This window comes from Podarcis liolepis (genome assembly GCF_965112155.1).
Source record: "Podarcis liolepis genome assembly, chromosome: 6".
NCBI lineage: Eukaryota > Metazoa > Chordata > Lepidosauria > Squamata > Lacertidae > Podarcis > Podarcis liolepis.
In genome coordinates, this window is record NC_139559.1 from 16115686 (window position 1) to 16136241 (window position 20556).

Below are 20556 nucleotides of genomic sequence, written 5' to 3' on the forward strand. Positions count from 1 at the left end.
GGCAGGGCAAGGGAGCCTGATTACATACAGCAGATGTACCGCTCAGGCTTGCGCCTTCTTCCTCCAAAAAACTTTCGCCTCTCCGCAGGGAGCGCTTGCAAATCGCCGGGGGTCTCTGTCGGGGGACAGTCAACGAATCTCTCCCCACCACCACCTTTTGGTAGCAATTGCAATGCGCCGCCCTAATTCGCCGCACGATTTCCCCATGTACTGTATTTCCAAACGCTTCTTTCGGTTCTTATTTATACTGCATTTTATCGTGTTTACCATAAAACTCTCCGCGGTGAATTGAAAGAAGCGATTAAAAATGTAATTAAAAATCAATATTTAATGCAGTCTTCGACCATAAATCCGCAGAGCAGCTGCTCTAGTCAAACTATCTCTGGCAGGGAATGGCTAATTAATTAATTAATTAATTAAAGCCCTGCCTTTTTCCTTGATGGGACTCATCATATAAAATCTGTCTAAAACATACAAATAATTACAATAAAACAGCTGTACAATAGTATCAAAAGTATCCAAAGCTGGCAAGAAGCACTCATAGTCACCAAGGCTGCTTGTCTGGTGTTTCAGAGGGAGTGCAGTAGAGTAGAATAATTCACTTATCCTGTAGCCTTCCCTTCAATCCTTCGAAATGAAGGTCATACATCAGGGTGACCAAGGCTGATTTAGCCCCCAAGCTAGGCTGGAACCCAGATTGGAATGGGCCTAGATAATCCATATCCCCCCAAAACGCTTGCAGTCGTGCCCCCATGACCCTCTCAACTCCCTTGCTCAAAAAGGGGGTGTTGTTGCTGGGCTAAAACCAGCTCCTGTCTGGATTTTTTCAAGTGTGTTTTCAGGAGGTACCTAAAATAGATTGCCTTGTGGGTCACGGAGGGAAGGAGAAAAGGGTATTCCAAACTACAGGAGCAACCAGAAAATACTTACAAGCGACTCCCCTACAGTAATCTGAACATGGAGGTCTATAAATGGCACAGGTGCAAAGCTTATTCACTTATTTCCATTTGTCTTCTGTTGGATGCCATGAGTGGATCAGTGGGAATGAGATCAGTTTACAACAAAACTATTGCTCTTTTCTTTTTTGTTGTTTGAAAAGATTCCCATTAACTAAATAAGCAAAATTGTTTGGTGCATTCTTAAAAAAATGCAGATCTGGGAATTACACATAAGAGAGGGCAGAGGGGGCCTTTGTAAACTTTGACTTGAAAGGGATTTCTGTTTCAAGTATGCGTAGGTCCCAAGCCAGCAGGGCTGATGTTCGGCATTCTCTCATCAAAAAGGGTCCTTTTGATCTCTAATTCTCCACCCTTCCTTAGGCACATTGTTTTGTTGTGTCTATAGTGCTGTAGACTTCCAGGCCATAACCTAAACAAGAGTTTTTCTGTCTGGGAAGCCATGCAAATTTAGAGCGAAAGAGAATTGCAGGGATCGGCCCAAGATGATACAGTGCCGAACCAGCATTGTAGGAGAATGGGCTGGATGTGTGCAGACTGGAGACGGAATATTCCAGATAAAATTGCACAGCAGAACAGATGGGTCTTGAGAAGAGCATCTTCAAGGGGGCTTTGCATTCCTTCGCTGACAGCTGGTTCTCAGAAATTTTATGAGCTGGTCCTTTAAATCAAGGCTTTATGCATTGTGTAGAAAGAGATGTATAGGACTGACGGGCTCAGCTCCAGGACCTGGAAGGCTGTGTGACATTTCTAAGGCATGCTGGAGCCTTGTCCCCTCAACAGCACTCACCATCATTTCAATCCCCAGCATACCTGCTGCTACTGCTGCATCCAGAAGCCTCACCTGGCTAGGAATTGAGCAGAACTCCAGTCCCATAATAGCAAAGCCACACCAAATCCCGGAGATCCAATCATATCTCTCTGCCAACATGTCTAGTTTTGTCCCAGAGTTTCATATTTTATCCTCATCATCGGGTACCAGAGGTGAAGGACATGGGAATGTCACTTACAGTGTGACAATGAAAGAGGACAGGGTAGGATGTCCTCAGTTTGCAGTAAATGAGTTGACTTTATATTAGGATCCCTATCATTTCCATGGTACTAGTCAAATGATATATTTGGTTCTTAAATGTATCTATTTTCATAAATGAAATAAGTACAAAAAAAGTCAATTTGCAATTTTGTACAAAGTTTAAAGGTAAAGGGACCCCTGACCATTAGGTCCAGTCGTAACTGATTCTGGGATTGCAGCGCTCATCTCGCTTTATTGGCCGAGGGAGCCGGCGTACAGCTTCCAGGTCACGTGGCCAGCATGACTAAGCCGCTTCTGGCGAACCAGAGCAGCGCACGGAAACGCCGTTTACCTTCCCACCGGAGCGGTACCTATTTATCTACTTGCACTTTGATGTGCTTTTGTACTGCTAGGTTGGCAGGAGCAGGGACCGAGCAACAGGAGCTCATGCCGTTGTGGGGATTCGAACCACCGACCTTCTGATCGGCAAGCCCTAGGCTCTGTGGTTTAACCCACGGTGCCACCTGCGTACAAAGTTTGCAGCACCTCAATTGCCCAAATGGATCAACCTCCACTGGCTCCACAAGCAGGAATCACAGAATCATAGAACTGCAGTATTGGAAGGGACACTGGGGGTCATCTAGTCCAATCCCTTGTCATGCAGGAATATTTTGCCCAATGTGGGGCTCGAACCCACAACCCTGAGATTAAGAATCTCATGCTCTACCGACTGAGCTATCCCAGGAGATTTGATTCATCTGAACTCCTCCTCACTCATATCACCTATAATATTCATGTGGACTTTATTTTCTTGCATTTATATCCCAAGGAGCAAAAGGTGGCATGCATGGCTATTTTCATTTTATAACTACCCTGTGAGGTAGACTCTTGAGAGTCCCATGGACTGCAAGAAGATCCAACCTATCCATTCTTAAGGAACTGAGTGTTCACTGGAAGGACAGATCCTGAAGCTGAGGCTCCAAGACTTTGGCCACCTCATGAGAAGAGAAGACTCCCTGGAAAAGACCCTGATGTTGGGAAAGATGGAGGGCACAAGGAGAAGGGGACGACAGAGGATGAGATGGTTGGACAGTGTTCTCAAAGCTACAAACATGAGTCTGACCAAACTGCGGGAGGCAGTGGAAGACAGGAGTGCCTGGCGTGCTCTGGTCCATGGGGTCACGAAGAGTCGGACACAACTAAATGACTAAACTACAACAACAACGAGGTAGGTTAGGATAAGGAGCAGTAGCTGGCCCAAGGCCAGCTTGTCTCCTCGGTCCTGGTCCAACACTGTAAGCACTTTGCCACAGCAGCTCTCCATTGCATGTTACATATTCTGATATAACACTGTTTCCAGGTATTCTTTCACAGAGGAAAAAAAATATGCTGTGGTGACACTGGCCTTCTGTGTGCAGGGACAATTTCTGCTGATGACAACATCTGTTGGGTTTGCCTAAGAAGTGCTATCTAAACCCACCACATTGGAGCCGGTGAGCCTGTTGCTCAGATAATGAGCATGTATGTTGTACAGTTCCCTTTTGTGGTTGGCGAGAGGAGGGCAAGACTCTGCTAAGCCTGCTTCGAAACAAAAAAATGAGAGCAGGAAAAAACACCTGCATCACGCTACATTTTCATTTTATTGTATTTATAAATGACCCTTCCTTGAACAGAGCAAAGGGCTGTGTGCGACAAAGGATTAAGGAAGAAAACAAATACAAAACGAAAGCATTCATTATGTAACTGTAATTTAAAATCACAACCCACACATTGCTGTTCAGGGAAACTATTACCACCTCAGAATGAAGGGGTTAGGAAAATAGAAACCGTTCTAGGTGGCATCTAAACCCCAACCACAAAGGAGACATGCAACTCTGGGGGGGAGATCATTCCAGAGTCAAGGTCCCCCAACACAGAGAAGGCCATTTTATGAGTCCTCTCACAACAGATTCTCGTGCGGACTATGAACAGAGTCAGTGGCGTAGCGTGGGTTGTCAGCACCCGGGGCAAGGCAAATAATTTGCGCCCCCTAACCCATGGATTTGCGCCCCCTAACCCATGGATTTGCGCCCCCTAACCCTAACCCCCAGATGTTGTGCCCGGTGTGGCCCGCCCCCCCTGCACCCCCCACGCTACGCCACTGAACAGAGTCCAATCTTAAGGATGGAGTCGGCTGGTGTTGGATGAGGCTGCATTGCAGATATTGCTGAGCAGAACGAAGGATTGCTCCTTTGGGCAGAAGGATGGGAGCCACTGTGGTGTAGTGGTTAAATTGTTGGACTAAGACCTGGGAGAGTTGGGTTCAAATCCCCACTCAGACATGAAACTCACTGGGTGTCCTTGGACCAGTCACTGTCTCTCAGTTGAACCTACCTCACAGGGTTGTTGTGAGGACATAAATGTAATAAATAAATAAATAAATAAATGAATAAATAAATAAATAAATACGGTAACTTAAACAAATAAATACCGTATTTTTTGCACCATAACACTCACTTTTTTCCTCCTAGAAAGTAAGGGGAAATGTCTGTGCGTGTTATGGAGGAAATGCCTACGGGTGGCATGCCTACGGATTTTCCTCCTCTAAAAACTACGTGCGTGTTATGGTCGGGTGCGTGTTATAGAGCGAAAAATACGGTACTTCAGGCAATTGTGTTAATTCCTCCAATGTCACAATTTCTGCTTCTGCTTCTTTGCATATTTTAGGGGCCCAGTGTTTCATGGTGGTACGAGGGAGCCATTTTAAAAGAAGGGATCCTTCCAAACCCTGTAGAAGAAGAGTTTGGATTTGATATCCTGCTTTATTACTACCAGGAGGAGTCTCAAAGCGGCTAACATTCTCCCTTCCCTTCCTCCCCCACAACAAACACTCTGTGAGGTGAGTGGGGCTGAGAGACTTCAGAGAAGTGTGACTGGCCCAAGGTCACCCAGCAGCTGCATGTGGAGGAGCGGAGACATGAACCCAGTTCCCCAGATTACGAGTCTACCGCTCTTAACCACTACACCACACTGGCTCTCCAGGTATTATTATTATGTAGGTATTATTATACCCAAACTACATATGTAGGAAATGCAAAAAAGTAAAAGCCTAACAGTGATTGTAAAACTCTACCCATTTGAAACGTTATCACCACAAAAAGCCAGTATTATGAGGTCTTTACAAACCACCTTAAAGTTATCTGGTTTAAGTTTCATCCGAAGTCTTCTGCATGCTTGGAAAAGTGAAACAGCAAGCTGAAGCTGTACTGGTTCTTGTGTAACATCTATAGACGCCTTAACTTGGAATCATTATCCCAGGACACCGGCGATAAAGCCATACCAATACGAAGCACAGCATGCGGCTTTTAACTACTAAATGCTGCAGCTCAGCCCATTCATATTTAATCTCTGTTCAGCTTTTATGCTGCTCCTTTGCGTTCAGAGTCTCTCCACGGACGTTGTAAAGTATTTACCAGGCTTAGTGCTACAGGTCCCAGAGGGAAACATGGAATGCAAATTACAGACCTGAAGGTGAATGTACTAGCTGCTGAATATTCATGAAGGCAAACATGATCCTCTGGTTCCCAGGGCGATTATCTTCAGTGAAAATACGTTACTCCAGCTCTTCCGAAAGGTTTGGAAACTGAGGGCATATTTTCAGGACCCTCTGTGTAGCTGCAAGGTAGCTACTGGGCTCCTTGAACACAATGCCCACCCTTCAATAGATGGATGATAAACCAGTAGGTGCTGCTGGTCAGGCTCAAACATTTGCAGCTTAAGGGCTAGTGCACTTTGCCATTAGGTTATTTATTTGAGTGGTGCGGAGAAGTTTGATTCGTGCAGAATTACTCACTGAAACTGGCAACTGCACCAGACAGCAGATGCGGCCTCTTCTTCTCTGTCGCATTTTCAGAAAAGGAACTGTGCTAAAGTTTAGCCTGGAGAATGTTTAGCCTGGAGAAGAGGAGGTTTAGGGGTGATATGATAGCCATGTTCAAATATATAAAAGGATGTCACATAGGGGAGGGAGAAAGGTTGTTTTCTGCTGCTCCAGAGAAGCGGACACGGAGCAATGGATCCAAACTACAAGAAAGAAGATTCCACCTAAACATTAGGAAGAACTTCCTGACAGTAAGAGCTGTTCGACAGTGGAATTTGCTGCCAAGGAGTGTGGTGGAGTCTCCTACTTTGGAGGTCTTTAAGCAGAGGCTTGACAACCATATGTCAGGAGTGCTCTGATGGTGTTTCCTGCTTGGCAGGGGGTTGGACTCGATGGCCCTTGTGGTCTCTTCCAACTCTATGATTCTATGATTCTATGATAAAGTATGAATTTCCCAGACATAGCTGGAACACAGCAGTTGGAAACAGTGTCCTGGTCAGAAATCGCAACCGGTTTTCCTGGTGGCAACCATTGTTGGAAGTACAGTGGTACCTCAGATTGAGTACTTACTTCGTTCTGGAGGTCCGTTCTTAACCTGAAACTGTTCTTAACCTGAAGCACCACTTTAGCTAATGGGGCCACCTGATGCTGCCACGCCGCCGGAGCACGATTTCTGTTCTCATCCTGAAGCAAAGTTCTTAACCCGAGGTACTATTTCTGGGTTAGCGGAGTCTGTAACCTGAAGCGTATGTAACCTGAAGTGTATGTAATCCGAGGTACCATTGTATAGATTTTGGCGAATTTCCTTAAAAAGAGCTCAAAAACAACTTTTTTAAAAAAGATCTTGCAACATTTGTGTCTGGACTTTCCCTTTTTGAAATATGGCAGCCTAGTGAACAGGCACAAATCATTTCAATGGTAGGCTCCCCACCCTCAAAAAAACCATCTCCAAGGAAATGCACCATAGTGTTATTCTTCCTCAAGATGTATCACCTTCTCTTCCAGATTGAGCTTGGAGGAAATAGGTCTATCTCATTTCAGCACTAGCCATCAATGCACAGTACTGAAATGCTGTAATGGTGACGTCACCAACCAGGCTTCCATATTTGCAGAGCTACAATGTGTTTTAACCATCCATCCTCCTTCACTAACAACTCTGGGAATTGTAGTTTTGTGAAGGAAATAGAAGTCCCCCGGAAATTCTCAGCGCTCCACAGATCTTGGGATTCTTTTGGGGAAGCCACGACTGTTTAAAGTGGTATGATTCTGCTTTAAATATATAGTGCAGATGAGTCTTAACTCTTTTAGGCACATTTACCAGTAATAGGTGAGAGCCACCTAGTGACAAGAGGTTGCATGAGCTTTCACTAATGCAGGACGGAAGGATCTTAGAATTTTTATTTTATTTCTTCTGTCCATCCATCCATTATTTGTGATCTTAGATTATTTGTTTTCTTGCTACCAGCCGCTGGGAGTAAATGCATTCTTTTAATTCAAATCATCTGTTGCCAAATACAAAACATCTCCTGGAGACTCACACCATATTATGATTATTATATTTATATCAGGCTTCCTCAAACTCGGCCCTCCAGATGTTTTTGGCCTACAACTCCCATGATCCCTAGGTAGCAGGACCAGTGGTCAGGGATGATGGGAATTGTAGTCTCAAAACATCTGGAGGGCCGAGTCTGAGAAAGCCTCCCCCCCCCGCCCCCCCGGCGGCTTAGAGCTAAATCAGAAACAGCTAAAAACAGAGAAAAAGCAATACTTAAAAAACACACACAATTAAACAGAACATATATCTCAATAGGTACAGCAGGGACTCTTAATCTCAGGGTTGTGGGTTTGAGTTCTACATTTGGTGAAAGATTCTTCCATTGCAGAAGGTTAAAGACCCATGTGGTCGCTTCAAACTTGACAATTCTTATGTGTGTGTGTGTGTGTGTGTGTGTGTGTGTGTGTGTGTGTTCTATAATTAAAACATAGAGATCATTACAATAAAAACACAACAGCAGCAGCCGTTTCCTTAAAAAACAATCTGTTCCCCCAAGCCTGTTGGAACAAGAAATATACACAATTAAAAAATGAAGTTTAATAGTACTTGCCCTCCCAATAACATAGAGCTGGCTCCAGTTAAGTCAAACCAGCTTCCGATTGTGCAAATAGTGTCTTCTTCCTCTCCTCTCCCTTCACGTCTCCTTCACTGCCTCCAAATCTGGAGAACCTCCCAACACATATAAATAATATAAATAACATAATAATAATAATAATAATAATAATAATAATAATAATAATAGAATAAGACGTCCCTACTTTCGTCAGGGAAATGTTGGAGGCATTTACTGCTGTGGCACTCCATGGATCAGTTGCTCAGCTGGTCCACTAAGCTTTCCCCTTAATACTCCCTCCAAATACAGCTTGTGATCCCACCTAGGTTTATACAACCCACCAGCAATCTAGGGCGGTCTGCCAGGGACCTCATAGACCTCCTCTGTTATGTACTGAAGTTCTCACCCTGGGCCAGCAGGGGGATACTGTAGATAGTTATGCAAATAAGGGATTGAAAGTGACGTTCAGTGATTGAATAGTTTTAGAAAGTTGTTACAATTATGTGTACTGGAGCGCTATATAAGCAGGCTGGCTGAACCCTTCAGCTCAGTTCTGTTCTGGCCTCTGAATAAACAAGAGCTGCTTGAAGAATCACCGTGTTGTCTGATATGTTCACCCACAACTTAACATCCTCTTTTTGCTGTCTGACTATAACTGTAAAAATGGAACAGGCAGGCCACACTCCATAGTTGGCAAGTGGTTTTCTGCTTCACGGGTCCCAGGTTTTGCAGGCTTGCTCCAGGCCCTGTGGTGACTGGCTTTTGTTTGCCCCATATTAATTCAATCTGGAATGAAAGGGAGACATCTTGCCTTCCATTGCTGCTTTGCTCTGCAGCTGGAGCCTGGCGCTCAGAAGCAAACTCTCCACTTGCTGGCACGGCAGTAAGACATCTGGGGACCGATTACCGCAAAACAAACACTTTCTTATGCTCAGGCCTCTTCCAGTCTCTGTAGTGAGATCTTTGTTGAAGCAGCAGTAAACAACCTCTCGCTACAGAGAGAGTTCAGATTAGCTGGTGTAGGCGGCTGATTAGGAATTCTATTTAGCCAATTAATCTACATTTGCAGAAAGCTCAAATCATGCTTGCTTATTTCCCCCCTCTAAGTATTTACGTAGGAGAGCCAGTGACTTTGTGAGCATCCGACTTAAAGCCATGCCGGAAGAAAAGGGCAGGGCTCATTGGCGCTCTGACACAGTGGCGTAGCGTGGGTTGTCAGCACCCGGGGCAAGGCAAGTAATTTGCGCCCCCTAACCCTAACCCCCAGATGTTGCGCCCGGTGCGGCCAGCCCCCCCTGCACCCCCATGCTACGCCACTGCTCTGACAATCCTGTCTCTCCTTTGATTTGCGATGGTGAGCACTTCGGTGGATCAGTGGCTTGCAGCTTAGCCCAATATGTTATGGGCACGGGGAGGGTTTCTTCCACTGGGTGCCCTCTGCTTCGGAATGATTAGATGGCAGGAATGATCAGCGCAGACTTCTGAGTGGCCAGAAGAGGCCAGCGAGAGCTGCTTCACACATTACAAAATGGCCACTCAAACAAGGGTGTAGGAAGGGGGGGGTGCGGGGAGTGCGTCTGCCCCGGGTGTCATCCTTGAGGGGTGTGTGTGACAAAATGGCACTCCGCTGGGGGTGGCACTTACCCTGCAGCGCGTCTCTCCTGGGAGTGACGCAGTGGCTTGGGGCCCCGCGTTGCCCGAAACGGCAGCTTGACGCTTGCGCCCACCAGGCGGACTCCTTGGGCAGCTTGTGCCCCCGTGTGCAGATCGCCATGGAATGCTGTGGTGCCCCCCTGGGTGGAGCGCTGCAGCACCCCAGTTTGCAGATCACCGCCGTGGCCCTGTGTGCGGATCACCCCGCACCCACCGCTACAGGTGCCAAAGCAGCTAGCTATGCCCCTGCACCCGAAAACCATGCGTTGCAACAATTCCATATGACAATTGCACTCTTGGGCACGGGAGGCTGGTCCTTTAGGGCGAATGGGGTGCTTGTTTCCCAAACAACCTTAGTCTGCCCTCAACCACCCTCCAATTGCCTGCTTTCTTACGGGGTGGGGGTGTGGGGGTGTGGCACCACCTGTCCCATACTCTCCAACATGCTGCAGAGGGGAAACCTGAGCACATGTCTTTTTTGGAGCTGGGCTCTTGCTGGAACCAGGTGACTCGCGCAAGAGCACCCTCCCCCAAAACTGATTTTTTTTGGGGATGCTCTCTCAGGGGAGCCAAAGCAGGACACCCCAGCATCAAATCAGAAGCCAGGATGGCTTCTGTAATTCTGGGATGTCCACAGTTGGGGGGGGGGTACGTGACCAACTCCCTCACTTTAGTTCCAGAGTTGCTTTTGCCAAACTCGTGGGAAGAGGATGGAGAGAAAAGTAGGATTGGTTGACTCTGCTTGCCTTTGGCTCTGCCTCTGTCTACTGTTGGCTTTCTGCCCTATTAGTCTCAAAGAGCCACAGCCACCACTGGCCATGAGTTTTTGTGTGTGTGTGTTTTCACTTGCTGAAAGACTTAAGGGCTTAGCCACACTGACCTTTTGTCCTGCTCCTTGCATGCACTGCTCACACTTAAAACCTCTGTGTCCCAGCATTTTGTGTTTTGTTTTTGCCCCGGAGCTTTCCCTGTGAAAACCCTGTTTAGTGCTCAGTTGCAGCAAACATCCATTTGGGTTTTTCGTGGATTGAGCTTTTGAGCTTTTAAGCACGGACCATGTCTGGAAACAGCAGGGGAAAGCTAAGTGCAGATAAGCCCCAACACAAATTCTTACTTCTCAGATTCCACCTGCACTACACAATCAAAACAGAATCTTACCACTTGAAACAGTCATGGCTTCCTCCCCAAGAATCCTGGGAACTGTAGTTTTGACAAGAGTTTCGAGATCCCTATTCTCTTCACAGAGCTCCAGTTCTCAGAATGGCTTAACAGTTGACCCCCCTTTCTAGGAACTCTGAGAACATAGCTCTGTGACTTTCTCTGGATACAATCACACACCAGGTTTTAAGAAAACAAGAAAGCTAATCTTTATTATTGGAAATCCATGTTGGTAGGAAAGTTCCCCAGATCTATCATGCAAAAAAGGAGATGCAATGATCTATGCTTGCCCTCATGGCTGATCTCATGGGAGAAACATGAAGAAGGAAGAAGGAAAGGAAATATGGCATGAGGTCAGCAACCCTAGGAGTATCAGCCTAGTGTTGAAGGAAGATCAACAGAGGTCAGGGCAAGATGGGCAGTCTAGGAAGCTTGGAGGTTCCTCTCTCTTATTCCCTTTCTCATAAAGATATACAGTGGTACCTCTGGATGTGAATGGGATCCGTTCCAGAGCCCCGTTCGCAACTTGAAGTGAATGCAACCAGCGTCCATGCGTCTGTGCATGTGTGGGTCGTGATTTGCCGCTTCCACGTTTGTGTGTGATGTCATTTTGAGCACATGCGCAAGTGGCGAAACCCGGAAGTAACGCGCTCTGTTACTTCCAGGTCGCCGCGGAGTGCAACCCGAAAATGCTTAACCTGAAGCTACATCAACCCGAGGTATGACTGTATCACTCCACAGTGCAAGCTGCGCTGCACCTCAGACAATTCCTGCAAAATGCACCAAGCTCAGCAACTGTGCACTCACGTAGGGCTCAGCTCATCCAGACTTCCTTTTGTGCTGTGTTTATGGGTTGCCATATGTCCGGAATTTCCCGGACATAGCCAGAATATGGCAGTCAGTAACAGTGACCAGGCAGAAATCGCTGAGGTGTCTGGGAAAACCCATATGTATGGCAGCCTATGTGTCTATATTTTTTGCGAATTTCCTTTAAAAAAAAGCTCAAAAACCTCTTTTTTTGAGATCTTGAAAAAAAAAAGCCCAACAACTTTTGTGTCTGGATTTTCACTTTTTGAAATATGGCAACCCTACTTGAATGTGCCATGTACGAGCACTTTTTGTGTGTGTCCTGTCACTTTCGTGGTAGAAACCCACTCTTTGCAGCTAAATCAAAGCAAACAGCAACCCACAGAAAACCCAAATGGCTGTTTGTTCCGATTCAGTGTTAAAGAGTGGGATTTTGCTGGGAAAGCGCTTGGGGGGGGGGAGAAAAAGTGCTCTGACACAGCGCTTTAAAATGCAGACCTGTGCCTAAAAAGCATGAGGTGAAAGGTAACTGTGCCTGATCCCCCAAGAGAAATAGAGTAGTTGCACCTGTCCTTTGTTTACAACAACTGTGAGGGTGGGTATGGGTCCTGCTATTCAATGAAATGTGGGCATGGTCAGGTTGAGCCAGCACAAGAAGAAGAAGAAGAAGAGTTTGGATTTGATATCCCGCCTTTCACTCCCCTTCAGGAGTCTCAAAGCGGCTAACAATCTCCTTTCCCTTCCTCCCCCACAACAAACACTCTGTGAGGTGAGTGGGGCTGAGAGACTTCAAAGAAGTGTGACTGGCCCAAGGTCACCCAGCAGCTGCATGTGGAGGAGTGGAGACGCGAACCCAGTTCCCCAGATTACATGACTACCGCTCTTAACCACTACACCACACTGGCTCTTAAACAGGAACTGAGCAAGAAGAACAAACAGTCTCACCAGGGCCCTGTGGGGCAGTTGTTGGGAAAGCCCGATGGAGCTAGTCTTAAAATCATAATGATTTCAAGCTGCCATAGAGGGGGCTTATTTGGGCTGTGATCAGATGCGGGGACGGACAGACCACCCTTCTTGTTTGCCTTTTTGCAATGAAACTATTGAGCTATTTGGCTCTTAGAGGGAACCACTAGAGATACTTGTGTGTTGCAAAGGATACTTAGTGGCTTTAGGGACGTGGGTGGCACTGTGGTCTAAACCACCAAGCCTCTTGGGCTTGCTGATCGGAAGGTCGGCGGTTCGAATCCCCATGATGGGGTGAGCTCCTGTTGCTCTGTCCCAGGTCCTGTCAACCTAGCAGTTCGAAAGCACGCCAGTGCAAGTAGATAAATATGTACCACTGTGGCGGGAAGGTAAACAGCGTTTCCATGGGCTCTGGCTTCCATCATGGTGTCCCGTTGTGCCAGAAGCTGTTTAGTTATGCTGGCCACATGACCTGGAAAGCTGTCTGTGGACAAAGGGCGGCTCCCTCAGCCTAAAAGTAAGATGAGCGCCACAACGCCACAGTCGCCTTTGCCTGGACTAAACCATCCAGGGGTCCATTTCCTTTTCTACCTTACTTAGTCACTTCAAAAGGGTAGGATTTAAATCAGTAAAAAGGCATGGGAAGGAAAGCGTCAAGCCCGTTACCTGAGCAGCAGTACCGTCCTAATTCTTATATCCTCCCCCTCCCATTGCAGCTGCCGGAAACATGGGAAAATAACCTATTAATGGATTTCTGCAGCAACTTTGGCTCTAACTCAGCCTGAAATACCAATCAGAATCTGATTACAAACAGGTTCCTAAGGTAAGGCTAAAACCCTCCCAAAGTCTTGAAACGACTGAGCCCGCTAATTAACAATCTACGTCTTTGCCTCCTACACAGTAGGAGAAACCTCCCCACCTTTCAATCAAAGAGCTAACGCTTCGGAAAAACGAAGGAGACTAATTTAAGGAATAACTTGTATTTACTTCAAACTCCCCAGGCGACATATGATTCAAGAAGCAATTGTGCAAGTAAGAAATGTATGGTGCCATCTTGTATGTCAGAGTAGTATAATTTGGAATAATTCAATAGGAAATATTAAATGACAGGAAGGGGGGGAGAAGACAGCACTCAATAGGTTGAATTCTTCCTCTTGGTATGGTGACCCAATGAACATAGAAACCTAGGAAGCTGCTATAGCCGTTGGTCCATCTAATTCAGTACTGTCAACACTGACTGGTAGAAACTCTGTAAGGTTTCAGGCAGGGAGTCTCTCCCAGACTTATCAGGAGATACCAGGGATTCAGTTTAGGAACTTCAGATGCTCTACCACTGGATTACAAGTGGGGCCTGAGGAGGAAAGGGGCAAGATAAGGCTTCCGCACCAGTATTATTATTATTATTATTATTATTATTATTATTATTATTATTATTATTATTATTTGTATACTGCCCTTCAATCACAAATCTCAAGGCAGTTCACAACAGAAAAATACAGTAATAATAATAATAATTGCATGACAAGCTGCCCCTGCTGAAATTGCCTCTTCTAAACAACTGTCTTGCCAAATGCAAGCTGGCTCTTTTAAAATGAGATTCAGAAGTAATACAAAACACAAGTGAGTGAGAAGATTAAAGGTTTTAACTCTAAACAGCAAGCAATATATATATACCAAGCAAGCACTTAAATCTGCCACTTGGAAGCCCTCAAGAAGCAGCAAAGTGACTCCCTCAGGTAGCCTCAGTTTACACAGCCCCGTGGCCGATCAATTCCGTTCCCGAGCTTCTCAATACAATGTCCAACATCAAAGAAGGTACCTAGCGCTATCACTTCCTCCCAACTGATTAGGACACAAAAGGCTGTTCTTCATGCCATCAAATAACTTAACAAGAGACAAGAAGGCAGGGGGTGGGGGTGAGGGACAGAGGCAGGAAGGGGAACCATGTCAGACCACTAACTCCTCAAAGTAAAATTTATCTTCTGGATAGATTGCCCATACAACAACTAACAAAGGTGCAGGAGCCCTGACCTCATTTTCACCTGGCTGTTCCATTTCTTGAAGAGTACCACTGACATATTGCGGTGGAGGATAGGAGAGGATTAAAGAGGCCAGAGACTGGCAGAACTGAACTAATAAAGGGCACATCCATACTGTCATTTAATGGATATATACCCACCTCCTGGCAAATAGAAGGGGAAGAAATGGAGGCAGTGAGAGATTTTACTTTCTTGGGTTCCATGATCACTGCAGATAGTGACAGCAGCCACGAAATTAAAAGACGCCTGCTTCTTGGGAGAAAAGCGATGACAAACCTAGACAGCATCTTGAAAAGCAGAGACATCACCTTGCCGACAAAGGTCTATATAGTTAAAGCTATGATTTTCCTAGTATGGAAGTGAGAGCTGGACCATAAAGAAGGCTGATCGCTGAAGAATTAATGCTTTTGAATTATGGTGCTGGAGTAGACTCTTGAGAGTCCCATGGACTGCAAGAAGATCAAACCTATCCATTCTGAAGGAAATCAGCCCTGAGTGCTCACTGGAAGGACAGATCCTGAAGCTGAGGCTCCAATACTTTGGCCACCTCATGAGAAGAGGAGACTCCCTGGAAAAGACCTTGATATTGGGAAAGATGGAGGGCACAAGGAGAAGGGGATGACAGAGGACGAGATGGTTGGACAGTGTTCTCGAAGCTACCAACATGAGTGTGACCAAACTGCAGGAGGCAGTGGAAGACAGGAGTGCCTGGCGTGCTCTGGTCCATGGGGCCACGAATAGTCGGACATGACTAAACGACCATACAACAACAACAACCCACATTAATTATCCATTGCCTGTATGACATTGACCTCTAAATCACTGCCTTCCCACACTTTTCCCTCGGTCGGTCTAGATTTTCTTGGACCAGGGATATGCCAAAAAGCTGGAGAGTATGAGCAGGGGTGTCATGTCAAGTTTCACTGCCTGAGGGGGAGAAAAGGAAGGTACCATCCCACCACAGCCTCCCTTATCTGGGTCGTGTGGCAGCACCCTCAAAGCAGCATTGGCAACAAGAGGGTCTAGTGAGATTTCATGAGATCTCTGCAGGGCCCTTCCTCTTGGCATTCCACCACCTGAGGCAGCTGCCTCAGCCTGTCCCATGGGCTGGCCAGGCCTGGGTAGGAGAGAATCTGGATTGTGGGAGGGGGAAGTGTGGGAAAGCTGTGATTTAGAGGACAATGAAATATGGATCACTGATAATTAACTGTAAGAGAGATGTTTTTTTAGCTAATGTGGGGGGTGGGGGAACAAAGAGAATATTATTTAATCCTCTTGCATCCTGCTGAGCCGGGAGAGATGATGGGAAAGGGTAGATGGTCTGGTTAAAATATACACAGGAAAGGGGAAAATAGAAAACCTGCCCCAGCAGTGCTACACAGCATATGTTCAGCTGGCTTTTTGACTGATGAAAGCTGATGAAAAATTGATAGGGTACTTCTGGGCCCCTTGGAAGGATGCCTGATGGAAATGCAAATGACCGCGATGCCTATAAATCTGTAGGTGTTGTTGGCTACAGAGCCTGTTTAGAACAGCAAGTTCTGAGCTACCTTGGCTGCATCCAACATCCCTTCCTGATGATGTGACACCCCCCCCCCGGTTGCACTGAGAGCTGATCACAGAGCATAGATTTCAAAGAGACCCAACAGCCTGCTTCAAGGGCTCCTGCCAAGCGAAACAAGGCTGGTGACTATCAAATGGATGGCCTTGGCTGTGAGACGGCATCCCCACAGAGGCTCACCTGGCCCCTTCTTCTCCTTACATTAAATAAGAATAAATCAAGAAACACAAACATTGAAATATGATCAATGCAAAATAAAACATAAAAGCAATATGTAAGCAGCAGCAATAGCAAATGAAAGGTACTTTTTGAGGGTTAGGGTTCAGTATGCCTGCAAAACAGTGATAATATTGAGGCATCCTGTGTTTGCATCTTTAGGATTTTGTCCCAGTTTTCTTTGGGGGGGGGGGGAATAAGAAAAAAACCCCTATTGTGGAATATTTTCACAAATTTAGTCAAGGTGAGTGAGATGTTTTCGAAAGTGATGTTTCGCAAGAATGCTGTTACGGCCATCTGTTGCTGCAGCAGAGATCTTTGATCCATAATTCAAAAGCAGTGATTTATTCATTATTTAATCCATCTCTATCCACGCTTTTCTTCAACAGAGCACAGGGCAGCAGACCCACAGGGTTCCCAGCTAGTGATGTCAGAGACATCTGATGAAAACAAGCAACGGGAGCTGAAATTCCCAAGGTTTGCTTATTTGTCTTGTGTCTGGAATGGAAATCAATGCTATGAATCTGTCAGGTATGTGCTGCCGCCGCAAATGATGAACTAATTATTACACCCCCCTACCTGCATTTCATTTCATTTCATTTGCTTTGAAATGAATGGGGTAGAATAACATAATGACATTGTAACATACGTAACAGCAGACAGCAAGGTGAGTAACACAGTTTATGGCAGAAGACAAACTGCAGCAGAACGGAAATAGTGGTACATGTGGTGAATACGGGAAGAAATGGAAAACAGTGCTTTCTGACATCCCTGAGGCTGCAGTCCTACAACCAGAATTTGGGGAGCAAGCCCCACTAGTTCCCCATCCCTGCTGTAATGTTTATGGCAGATCCATTCCCTATCCCAGTCCGGGATTTTTGAATTCTCTGGGCTAATCAGAGACTAACCCACTCCAGGATTTTGCAGCAAGGGGAATTCTGGAAGGAAGGGGAATTCTGCAAGAAAAGAAACTCTTTAAAAAAATCTACTACGCAAAGTCTGGGTCCAGATTCTTATTTCTAAGAGTCCCTGGATTCTGAACGCAACAGTCTCCGGCTCCCATCGGCTCCAGTAAATGGTCAGGGATAATGGCAGTGGTAGTTTTAGGGGATTAATGTTTATGCCCAAATGCACCAAAGTGATGAAAGCTTTAACACTTCATTAATGGTCCCCCCCCCGAGTTTCATCCTTCAGCTTTGATCGGTAATAACCCAGTGCCAGTGGCCAGTAATTAGCTAGCCCCAACACCTCCCTCGATAGAAAATAAATGTATTATTAAGTGCACGCTTTGGTTCTGCCTAAATGTGAGTGAAGCCAGGGTCGGCAGATTTAATTCACACCTATATCTGCAGTTCTTACTGGAGTGAAAGTTAACTGAAATGGGCTTCTTCAAATTATTTAATGCCGACGTGAAGTCTCATCGTCTCTCCCGCTTTCCAAAGGTGAGGCAAGTGTGCTGTTCACTTGGCAGCCAGAGGGTGGCAGTGCAGACTCTTGGATAGTCCCTAGCCAGGTTTGCCGGCTGGAGAATTACTTGGGAGCATCTTTGCTCAGTTCTTAACACTGGGATTGGAGAAGGCAATCATTCCGCGCTGTGTTAATGCACTATGGGATGTCCACGGGGTGCATGCAAATATGGAAGTGCTGCCTGAGTAACAGGGAGCGTATTATTCTGGTTACCCTTCCAACTTCTCCAGGGCTGCAATCTTGCTAGGTGGGGTCAGGGTTAGGGGAGGCGTGCCCCATTTCATTTCTTATGGGGAAATGGGAATGTGCCACTCCCCGCCCCTTCACTGCTCCCCCAGCCCCTTGCTGCCACTCTTACCTGTATTGCACGACGGTGCCGGTGTAACAGTGGCAGTGGCGCCGGCTTCCATTGAGTGTCAGGAGTGTGTGCAGGAGCCAGGTCCTGTGACCAGTAGGGCTTCGCAGGACTGGGGCCTTCCTAAGTTTGTTCTGAAGAGGCAAGGTGGGGCTGCACAGGTGAGGCCGATTGGTAACTCACAGCACCTGGTGGCAAGAGCTGGGAAGGGATATAAGGTCAGCATTTTCCTTTGGCTCTTTGCCACAGCAACACGTTTCTTGCCTTGCTGAGTTTGGCTCCTTGACCCCTTGCTTCCTGACCCTTGGACCCTTGGCTTCTTGACTCCCAGCTCTCTGACCATCGGACTCTTGGCTTCCTAGCTCCTGGCTTCTGGACTCCTGTTCCTGCTCCCACCCCGCCATCTTGCCCCCAGTCCTGACGTACCCAGCCGGGACTTCAGTCGCCCATGAACCGGACCATGACAGTGGGATCTTGCCAGAAACTGTTGCCTCTGCTGTTGAGGCTTCTCCACTGGAAGTGGGGTGGGGGGTGGAGGCGATGCAAGTGCCTGCTCCTGGACTTCCACTGCTCGAGGCAAGCGCCTCACCTTGCCTCATCAGTGGGCCGGGCCTGGGTAGGAGGTTTCCGTGGGTTGCAGCTGACAATTATACCCTCCAACGTTTCTCCGATGAAAATAAAGGTAAAGGTAAAGTTAAGTCCTGACAGTTAAGTCCAGTCGCAGACGACTCTGGGGTTGCAACGCTCATCTTGTTTTACAGGCTTAGGGAGCCGGTGTTTGTCTGCAGTTTTTCAGGGTCATGTGGCCAGCATGACTAAGCCGCTTCTGGCAAAACCAGAGCAGCTCATGGAAATGCCATTTACCTTTCCGCCGGAGTGGTACCTACCGTATTTTTCGATCCGTAAGACACACTTTTTCCCTCCTAAAAAGTAAGGGGAAATGTGTTTGTGTCTTATGGAGCGAATGCAGGCAGGAGGCTCTACTCAGAGCTCCCTTTAAAGAGCCGTGCAGAGTGTGTGTGCAGCTCTTGCTGGCTTTTCCCCGAGGAGGGAGAAGGGACTGATGTGGTATTTATCTACTTGCATTTTTGACGTGCTTTCGAACTGCTAGGTTGGCAGGAGCTGGGACCGAGCAACGGGAGCTCACCCCGTTGTGGGGATTCGAACTGCCAACCTTCTGATCGGCAAGCCCAAGAGGCTCAGTGGTTTAGACCACAGCACCACCCGCGTCCCTCCGATGAAAATAAGGGTGTACTATTCCACCACCACCACCATTTTACTTTTTATACTCCACCCATCTGACTGGGTTTCCCCAGCCACTCTGGGCAGCTTCCAACATATTTAAAAGCATAATAGAACATGAAACATTAAAAAACTCTGTCCAGGGCTGCCTCCAGATGTCTTCTAAAGATTGTATCTCCTTATCTCCTTGGCTGGTGAGGGGGGGTTACTTCCAATATTTCTCTAATTAAAATAGGGACATCCTAAGGAAACATCCTATTCACAATACAATAAAACCATATACAAATAATTTCCTATATGAAATCACCTAAACATTTGCATGCATAAAACAAATTGAAAACCATTACATATATAAAAGTAATTAAAGCGATGGTATTTCCTAAAACAGTTTCAAATCCTGTACAGATACTGAGAGGGTTTAAATGCTGATGCCCACCTCTTAATAGGAGTTGAAAGGTACATATTTGAACCACATCTGCAGCAGTTATGTGGGCTTGCTGGTTTGCTATGGAAACCTATTCAAGGCAATAGTGGTTTAACCTTTAAAACTTTGGATGGCCTGGGACTTTCATGCCTTAAGGGCTACATATGCTTCCCTGAATGATTCAGCAGGTTGTACTGTCTGTTCCATTTCGGTGGCAGGTTTAGACGTCAGCAATCAAGAGCTGAGCATTCTGAGTGATTGTCCCTAAATACAGCTTCCTCTCTGAAGAGGTTGGGAGAGATGCAACTTCATTATCTTGCTGGAGGAGAGGTTACAAGCCCTGCCTTTTCTGTTGGATTTTGATGAAGAAATCAGTTTTTGTGTGTGGCTGCTTTCATCTGTAGTGGCATGTTGTTGATGCTGCTTTTTTGTCCTCCTAAATGTATTTTTCTTTTATTTGACGCAAGTTGCTTTGAACTGCTGGAACAGCAGCCTAGGAGAAGTTAACTAAATAAATGTAGAAAACAGAAACAGACAAACAACAGGATACAAATCTGATGTTTAATGGAAATGGATTCTATTGAGAGATGCAGAACTGTTCGGGTTGGTCTTGTTGGTTGGCAGCCGTCTGTCTCAGGAGACAATGACAGAATGCACATTTGGGGGTGAAATCAAACCATTGGAGAGTTGCATACCAATATGGGAGAGACATATTTTGTTGCAGCTGGGGCAGATG

General features: G+C 46.3%; 1 long non-coding RNA gene across 1 annotated transcript; it reads left to right on the forward strand.

The window, feature by feature from the left end:
- Positions 1–32: 32 nt before the first annotated feature.
- On the forward strand, positions 33–19523 carry LOC310709148. The gene is made up of 3 exons (XR_014527357.1): positions 33–207; positions 13233–13339; positions 16722–19523. It is a non-coding gene; the product is annotated as an uncharacterized lncRNA (long non-coding RNA).
- The last annotated feature ends 1033 nt before the right edge of the window (positions 19524–20556 follow it).